We start from the raw sequence: 9,501 nt of genomic DNA on the forward strand, positions 1-9,501 counted from the left end.
TTCACCTATTTCCAGTGATGGGCTCCTACGGGTATGGTCAGGTACTCAGTACCGGTAGCAAATTTTTGATTTTTTTTTCTTTTCTTTTTTCCCTTCTGGGCTCTGGGTATGTTTTTCCTGTTGCAATAAATGAGGTTGAATGGGTATAATTTTAGAAGAGCTGTGTGTGCGTGTGTGTACATACACTTTATGTAGTAGATAATCGGGGGTGGGCTACTGCCCGGACGGGGGGTGGGAGGCAGTGGGGTAGCAAAAATGGAACTCCACCCCCAGAATACCCAATTTGCACTGAAAGATGTTGAAACAAAATGCATAAGCCACGACCACAGTGTGGTAGTAAAAAATTTGGTAGCCCATCACTGCATCTATCTCCTTCCCACTGAAGTACTAGCTAGGAAGAGAAACTTTGGGATTCCTGCAGATGTGGAAGAAGGACATAACTATGCTCGGCAGTTAGATTTATTAGTTATTAAAATTCTACTGTACAATTTGTGATTTTGTGTGTGTGTGTGTGTGAGAGAGAGAGAGAGAGAGAGAGAGAAAGAAATAGACAGACAAAGACAGAGAAGGGGAGGGGAACATTAGAGTTAGCCTAACCTCCAACAGCTATACTAGACCAGAAGTTTCCAACCTTGGCAACTTTAAGACTTGCGGACTTCAACTCCCAGAGTTGAAATTGACTGAGGAGTTCTAGGAGTTTAAGTCCACAAGTCTTAAAAGTTGCCAAGGTTGGAGACCCTGTACTCAGGGATGGGTTGCCACTGCGCATCAATAGCAGCCCCAGGACCGGCTGAAAGTCATGACAATTCCTGTGCGCAACGTCCAGGGGGACTCCAGTCTTAAAGTTGCTAAGTTTAAAGAGCCCTCCTTTAAGGCTTCTTTTCCACTTGATCCAGTGATTTTGGGAAAAATTGGGTGCTCAGAATGGAATCTTGTCTTTAAGATATCTTCCCAGCATGCCAAGCAAGTATGGGGTTGCCCCGGTCTTCCCCATGGACAATCAGTGGCCTGGATGATTTCTCTGTAGGAAAGACACTGCTGGCAATGCTGCTAGGAGCTCTCTGGTGGAAACCAGGAGTGAGAGGTTGAGGGATCCCTCGTGAAAGTGAATGGGATTCAGAGATACCAAGTTTGAGTTCGGCTCTGCCCCGACTTCTGATGGCCTATCAGCTGGAAGGTGAGGTGGCTGTGTCAATCTAGTCAAAGGCACATCCTGGATGGATCTTGTGGCACTCAGTAGTTTGAAGGCAGATTCTTACCAAAAGGCCCCCAAAAGGTCCATTTCTGCCTTGTTCCATTGGGCGGATTCTCTCCAACCCTTGAGCTAAAACAGAATTCATCTCGTTCGGGACCCCAATTTAGACCTGCAAGAGGGCCGCTTTCTTGGTCTTAAAGAGCCAGCCAGGTGGGGCTAGATCTCACGCAGTTGGGACATCCCTTCTCCACCAGAGACCCTGGAAGAAAAGTTAGTCCTACCCCAAAATAATGGCAATTAATCCTGTGCACAGAGCAGATGGGCGGCCCCCCAAAAATGTGCTGGCGATTATGCTGGGCATTTTCAGATCAGGATAAATCTGGAAAAATTTTCCCTTTTTTTCAAAGGAAAGTCAAATTAACTTTAACTATAGCAAGGAATGTGTTTGGCAGGATGCCAGTTACCTTATGTAGGAAGAAGGACAACTGCATCCCATCTGATCCCACCCCTCAAAACAACATTTCATCGAAGGTTTTTCTAAAAAGATCAGTAGGATCCATTTAAAAGGTGACAGGATTTCATCCCACAATTGAAATTTTCCTACTTTCCTGCATGGGGAAAAGAGCTCAAGCAGGTCAAAGGAATTCCTGATTGTGGGAACGCGGGAACTAGTGTCTTGGAATGTGCGTGCGAAAAGCATAGACCTTGAGCATGACACGTATGATGACCCAGTTTCTCTAGCAACATTCTCCTTCCCAGCACTCTTGTCTTGCCTTCTTTGCTGCTAGCCTAAGAAAAGTGCAAACGTTATATATCACGAGGTGGGCTGATGGGACCTTTCTCTCGCTCTCGCTTTCTTTTTCTCATGAATCAGCACTTTGAAATGTAGCCCAGGTTGTGTGATTTTTATTGGTTATATTTTGTACGCTTAATACGTTATGAATTTGAATTGGTGTAACAGACCCATGTGAAATGTAGCATCGTAGAAGCCTGCATTTCTGTGTCTGCTTTCAATAAAAGGGTCATCCTGAATTGAATCTAGGTTGTCTCGCCAAAGAGAAAAAGTTGTTTTCAAGTTTCTTGTCCGAGGTTTTTTCTCTCAATTGGATTTATTTATTTTATTTTATTTATTTATTTATTTTGTGACTAACGCGCAGTCAGTTGCCAGCTGCGAGCCTCCGTAACCCCATACCTGATCTTAAGAAAGAACTTTCCTCTGCGCAAATCCAAAGAGATTTCTTGGGGCAACTTTTCAGCACCATAAAATAGTGCACTCTGTCAGAGGTGGGAACCTCCCCCCCATTCCAATCATTCTGTTTGGGCTTTGTGGGAAATTCTAGACAAGCATCAAGACCAACAACCAGAGGTAAGGAATCAAATATTTTGGTCTATAACATCACCACTTCAGAGAGTTGTGCTAGCAGAAGGGGTCCTGGGAACATAGCAGCCACCTCTACCATCATTGACATCAATGACTAAACTCAGGAAAAAACCCTGGAAATTCAGGTGCTGGACTGGAGGGTTTTGTAGCAGTTCCTGCCCATCCTATTCCTAGTGATGCAGAGATGAATTTGAGAATGTGGAGTGGAGATCTGTTTCCTGAGCCAGGAAGATGACAAGGAGTTGAAAGTGAAAAATATTCAAACAGGTTTTAATAGTTTATCATTTATTATTTTTAAAAATGCCTCCATACTAGTCTTTTCTAAGAACACCACAAAAAGGTCTCTCCCTCTGGGTAATCATTCCTTTGCTTTGGCCTGATAATTTCTGTTCTTCCAGCTTGTTCATAGCTGGCAAAATGGCAATGCCAGAAAGTGAGACTTTAGTCCTTACTGTGTGTTGTCCTCCAACTTCTTTTTTCTTTGCTCCCAAGGGAAAAGCCCACAACTGAGGTGATCATGCCAAGTAGGAGGGAATCTGCATAGTCCCTCCCAACAGCCACATTGTTGAGGGGAAATCTCTCTGGAGGATCTAACTCAGGTCACATCAGGGTTGGATTGCCTGAATGATGTGAGGTCCTAGAAGTTCCCAACTGCCTCCATCTTCTGTTACACTCAAACTGTTTCAATCAAAGAGATTTATTCCCTGTTCCCTTCCTAGTCAGCTGAATGCAAATTCTTCATTCATTGGGATCGGCTTCATTTTGTTCTTGGGCAGCAGATCACACCATAGTAATCCCTTCTTTTTATTTAGGAGACTAATGTGGACACCCATCTTATGCCCAACATTCCTGGGCGGGTCAGTGCTTAAGAATAAAATATAAAAGCCAACAAAATGATAGTAATCACAAACCGTGCAGCGTATCATACCAACAAAACCATTCTCCCTCCACACCTTCTGAACTCTAGTCTCAACTTACCCCATACGTTAGAGGAAGAACCAACTGTTTGACGAGTCCATTTCACCCAATAAGGGGATGAAGGGGGGATGCTGAATGTCATAGAAAATCCTCTTACCACTTGGCAGGGGCAGCTATGGTCTCACTTAGAACCCGCCCCTGCTTGGGTCCCCTCAATTTTTCAGTCCCAACTTTTCAGCCCTTCTCCTGTTTTGCAGCCATGCACCATTTTCTGTCCTTGCCTCCTTCCTGTTTTTATTTGGTTTTCCCTCTCACTCTGAAAGCAAAAGGAAGTGAGGGAGGAAAGTGGGGAAGAAGGCACCGTTCCCCGTAAGCTGCGCGCGTGAGCATGCGCACGCCCCAAAATACCCCCGCCCACCCTTTTCCACGGGTGCACGCTCCCCATCCCCCTGCCAGCCTGCCGGGGGGGCGGGGACGGAGAGGCGCCAACAGTAGAAGGAAAGGGAGCTGCGGCCTCCCCTGCCTCCCCATCGTGCCTCCCACCCCCGCGTGCCCCTGGCCTCTTGGCGCTGCCCCCGCTCGCCCGATCCGCCCCCTCTCCTCCTCTTCCAAGAAAAGCGCGGAGGCTGCCTGCTTGAGCCTCATGACGCCGCTTCGCCCTGCCTGTCTCCGTTGTGTTTTCGGGGGGGAGTGGCGGGAAAGCCCTGTGCCGGCCAGGAAAGTCAGCTTTCCAGGAAAGCAGCGTGCCTTTTAAACACGCTGCTTTCCTGCACCTCTTTCCTGAGGGGGAAGTGGCCTCCTCCCCCCCTGCCCAGGAAAGAGTTGCAGGAAAGCAGCGCATTTGAAAAGCGCGCTGCTTTGCCGGAAAGCCGGCTTTTATATTCTTACTCTTTTCCCTTAATATCTTCTCTAAATTTGTTTCTTGTTTGAGGAATATTTCTTTATTTTCCCTTTTACTTAAATACGTACTTATTGAGTTAACTTGTAACCAATTTTGTTATCCAAGGCATCTCTCTATTTCATTTCTATTGATCCTTCCATCCTTTTCATATAACTGTTCAATTCTCTGTATACCTTTTTCCTTTAATTTCCATATTATCTTTGTGAGGTTACTTTCTTTCTTTATATTTATCACATGCAGCGTCGCTAATTTAGAATTTGTCATTTTTAATTTGCCTTGCCATTTCATCCAACTTTCTATAATCGCTTTAGTTGGATCTATTAATCTATTTATTTCGATCTTGTTCCATTTCCTAAATAATAATTCTTGATTCTTAATGTCATTAATTCCTTTCTCTAATTCTACTCATGGTTTCTCTTCTAATAATTGTAATTCCATTAATCTATCTATTTGATATGCATCCCTGTAATACTCCACACTTGGATTTCCCCAACCTCCCTCGCCTTCCGTGGCTATCAGCCATTTTTTTTTAATTCTTGGTCTTTTATTACCTTCTATCCAAGCATTTAATTTAGTATCCCATTCTTTTAATTTCCTTATTGGGAATGTTCCATGCATTACCTGTAAAATGTATAACATTTTTGAGATAATCATCATTTTTAATGCTGTTACTCTAGCCAATCTTCTCAAATTTTTATTTCCCCAATTATTAATTTGTTTCTGAATTTTTTTCCATATTAAATTATAATTAAATTCCACTATATTTTCTGGGTTCTTTAATAATCAAACTCCTAAATATTTCATTTTCTTATTCCCCCGTTTTAAACCTGATACCTTCCGTATTTCAATTTGTTCTTTAGGCCCGGTATTTAAACAAATAATTTCTGATTTTTCCATATTTATTTTTAACCCTGATTGGTTTTAAATTCCTGAAGTATTATAATCATTCTCTTAATCATATCTACTGGTGTCTCTGTAATTATTATAGCATCATCTGCAAATAGATTTAATTTTAATTCCATATTCCCTATTTGATATCCCTTCCATTGTTTGTCTTTTCTAATTTTATTAGCTAATGTTTCAATTGCCATCACGAAAAGCATCAGGGATAGGGGGCATCCTTGCTTGGTTCCATTATTTATTTCTATCTTCTCCGTTCTATTTCCATTCACTCTAACATAGGCTATATTTTCCTTATATATTTCTTTTATTACTTGACAAAATGTTTCCCCATATTCAGGCTATTACATAATTGAAATAAATAGTCATGATTTATTTTGTCAAAAGCTTTATAAACATCTAACTTTAATAGTCCCATTTTCCTTTTAGTTCTAGTAGCATGGTGCAGCACATTCACTATATTTCTAATAGGTTCATATATTCTTCTTCCTTTTATAAATCCATACTGATGCTTTCCAATTATTCTTGGTAGTATATTTTCCAATCTGTTTGCTAAAATTTTCAGCAAAATTTTATAATCTTGATTTAGTAGACTAATTGGGTGGTAGGAACCGGGTTCTTTTAAATCTCGATCTGGTTTAGGAATTGTTACAATTTTGGAGTTCTTCCATGTTTGTGGAACATCTAATGTTGTGAGGACATTATTATACAATCTTTCCAAATGCGGTAGCAAAATTTCTATATACGTTTTATAATATTCTCCTGTAAATCCATCAGGGCCTGGTGCTTTATCAGGTTTTAACCCTTTTACCACTTTAATTATTTCATCCCTTGCTATGTTTGCATTTAACATTTGTCTTTCTTCATTCAACCTTTCTTTAACCTCTATATCTTGTAGCATAACATGTTCTTTTTCATACAATTTTGCATAAAATTCTCTCATTACACTTTCTAACTCTCTATTACTATATTTCATTACTCCATTTTTGTCTCTTAGACCATTTATTATTAATTTTTCCTTTCTTTTTTTGAGGTAATTCACCATTTGTTTTCCTGATTCCCCCCCCCCCATATTTCTATTCTCTGTTTTACCGCCATCCTCATATTATTCCATTGTTGTTCCTCTATATCTTTTAATTGTCTTTGTAAGTTTTAACAAATCATTCCATTCTTTATTTCTTGTTATTCTTAAATCTTCTCTTATTAATTCTATTTCCCTTATTCTTTTTTCCCTTTCCATTCCCCAACTTTTTTTAATATAAGACTCCATACTGATTAAATTACCCCTAATAACTGCTTTCTTCGTGTCCCAGATAACTGATTGCCTCATTTCACCATTTTCATTTATATTATAAAATTCCTGAATATCTCTCTGAAATTTTTCCCTATTTTTTTCACTTACTGAAACAATTGTGTTATATCTCAAAATTCTTTGTCTACTAATGGAGTCTATTTTTATAACTGCTGTTATGGGTGCATGGTCAGATATCCAATTACTCTTAATTTCTGCTTTTTTGATTTGAATATTTCCTGTTTTATTCATAAATATATAGTCAATACAACTAAACTTATTATGTCTTACAGAATAATATGTTCCTCTATTTAAATTATCAGCATGTAGGTCTGTCATATTTAACCTATTTAAATTTAGTTGTTTCTTTTCTTTGTTGCTAGCCATTATTTCTACATTGAAATCCCCAGCATATATCACCATCCCTTCTGAAAATAAATCCAATTTACGTTTTGCATTCATAATAAATTGGTTAGCATTTACATTTGGAGCATATATTACCGCAAGTGTTATTGTAATTTGGTTTATTTTTCCTTTTACAAATAATAATCTTCCTTCTTTGTCCCCTTTTGTTTGTATCACCTGAAATGGGTTCCTTTGATTTATTAATATAGCTACCCCCCTACTGTTTATTTTTCCTCTAGATTCGAAAATACCTTTCCATTCATTACTGTCAATCAGTTTATCCGTTCTTTTCCGTCCCTGATGGGTTTCAGTAAGAAATAAAAAATTGACATGATTTTCTTTCGCTAATTTCAATAGTCTGTGCCTTTTTAGAGGCGATGCAAGACCGTTTATATTTAATGCCATAATTGTTCGATCACTCATAGTATTTCCATTTAACGTTTTTCCCTCCTGTAACCCAGAGTTCTATTAAATTCTTCATTTTTATAAAAGAATCTTCCCACCCAGGTGCCTCCCCCCGAATTTCTCTCATAATGAGAGAAAAGCGGGGGGGAAATCGGCTGTTTTGATCAGGCACCACTGGGGGCACGATTCCACCAAAACTGTTGCTCTCCCCCTAACACCCTTTCTTTAAAAAAGGAAATAAAACCCCACACTCCCCTCCCCCAGTCTCCCTTAATTTGATTAAAATTAAAACAAATATTAAATTAAATCAGGACCAAACCTTAACCCTTTTCTTAATATATAAAACAATCAAAACAAAAATATTTTACAAGCATTTCATTTCTTTTTTTGCCTCGTAACTCTCGCCTCCATTTTGGAAGAATCTGGTGCTTCTTTCTCTTTCTCCAAAAGAGCTTGCCTTTTCAATTAGAACTCCTTAATGGGGAATGTTGATTGCAGAAGTTCAAAAAGATTTTTAACCCCCTCTCCTCCTCTTGCACCCTCCTCTTCAATCGCGTCTGTTGCTTTTTCTGCCTGTTGCTTTAAATCCGGATTCAAACCAAGTTTTGCCAGCATTTCCTTCCCTTGCTCCAACGACTTTGTTCGGTACATTTTCCCCTCTCGAAAGACCATTATAATTGCCGGATATTGCCAGCTGAAACAAATGTTTCCCTTAAACAAAGCTTCTGCTATCGGACGCATCTGGCTCCTAGCTTCCAGGTTCCAAAGTTTTAGCTTTTTACTTAGTCCAGTTTATTTGAGACTCCAAGAGGTTCAATGGGGTTTAAAATCCAAAGTTTATTTTTTTCATTTGAGGAGCATTCAGAGTTCAGCGGAGCGTCTACACCAGTGATGGCGAACCTATGACACGCGTGTCAGCACTGACACGCGTAGCCATTTTCAGTGACATGCGGCCACTAAGGAAGTCAGGTGTCCATTTTTCCAGAGGAAGAAATATCGTCACTTCGTGTTCTCTTTCATTGAGTGAGCCGATTCTTTCCATTGCAATGAAACCTGTTCCTTCCAAAGAGCCCCTTCCGGGAACGGAGCTGGGCTGAAGGGTTTTTTTTACTCGTCTCCGAGGGAGCAATACTGCGGTTTGTCCAGCAGATGGCATTACAATCACATTCATCGCTCGCGCAGAAAATGGGTCTTCTAAGAACGAAGTCGCCGCCTTTTGTCTTACTGCCTCTCGGGGATCATTAAGTCTCCACCATCAGACATTACGTGGAACGCGTGGCTTCCCAATGTTTGGGGGTGGGTAGGTGAAAGAGGGCCGTCAGATGCTGCACAAAACGCGGGACTTCTTGAGATCCAGGTCAACCTCGACCGGATTTTAAATCTTCGAACCAACTGCGGTTCAGAAATTTCAAACAATAAGAGGAACGATGGAGGGATTTGGGGCGCCCGCGTGTGAGGGGGGGACGTTCCCATAGCTCTTCCATTCACTCTTCCGGATGAAGCTCCCCCTCCCTCTGTTCGATTTTCTATGCCAGGAATTGGGCAACGGAGGCAACTGGCGGAGCGGCCTTTGCTTTCTTCCCGCAGCTTCAGCTGGGCACAGGCTGGAGAGGGCCTTGCTCCTTGGGCTATTCCCGCTTCTCGCCGAAAAGAGAGAGGCTGGGCTGCCCTTCGACGTGCGCCCCCCCCTTTTCAAAGCCCATGGGATCTTTCTTTCTTTCTTCTTTTTTCTTTCTTTCTTTCATTCTCTCTTTTTCTCTTTCTCTCTCTCTCTCCTTCCTTCTCTCTCTGTCTCTTTCTTTCTGTCTTCCTACCATCTTTTTTTCTTTCCTTTGTTTCTCTCTCTTTCTCTCTCTCCCACTTTGTTTCTTTCTATCTTCCTTCCTTCATACCTTTTTTTCTCTCTCTCTCTCCTTCCTTCCTTCTTTTTCTTTCTTTCCTTCCTTACTTCTTTTTCTCTCTCTTTCATTCTCTCTTCCATCCTTCCCTCCTTCATTTTTACCATCTCTCTCTTTTTCTTTCTATCTAACTTCTTACCATCTTTCTTTCTTTCCTTTCTTTCTCTCCCTCTTTCTCTCCCTCTTTCTTTCTGTCTTCCTTCCTTC

Source organism: Erythrolamprus reginae, unplaced genomic scaffold (assembly GCF_031021105.1).
Source record: "Erythrolamprus reginae isolate rEryReg1 unplaced genomic scaffold, rEryReg1.hap1 H_12, whole genome shotgun sequence".
NCBI lineage: Eukaryota > Metazoa > Chordata > Lepidosauria > Squamata > Dipsadidae > Erythrolamprus > Erythrolamprus reginae.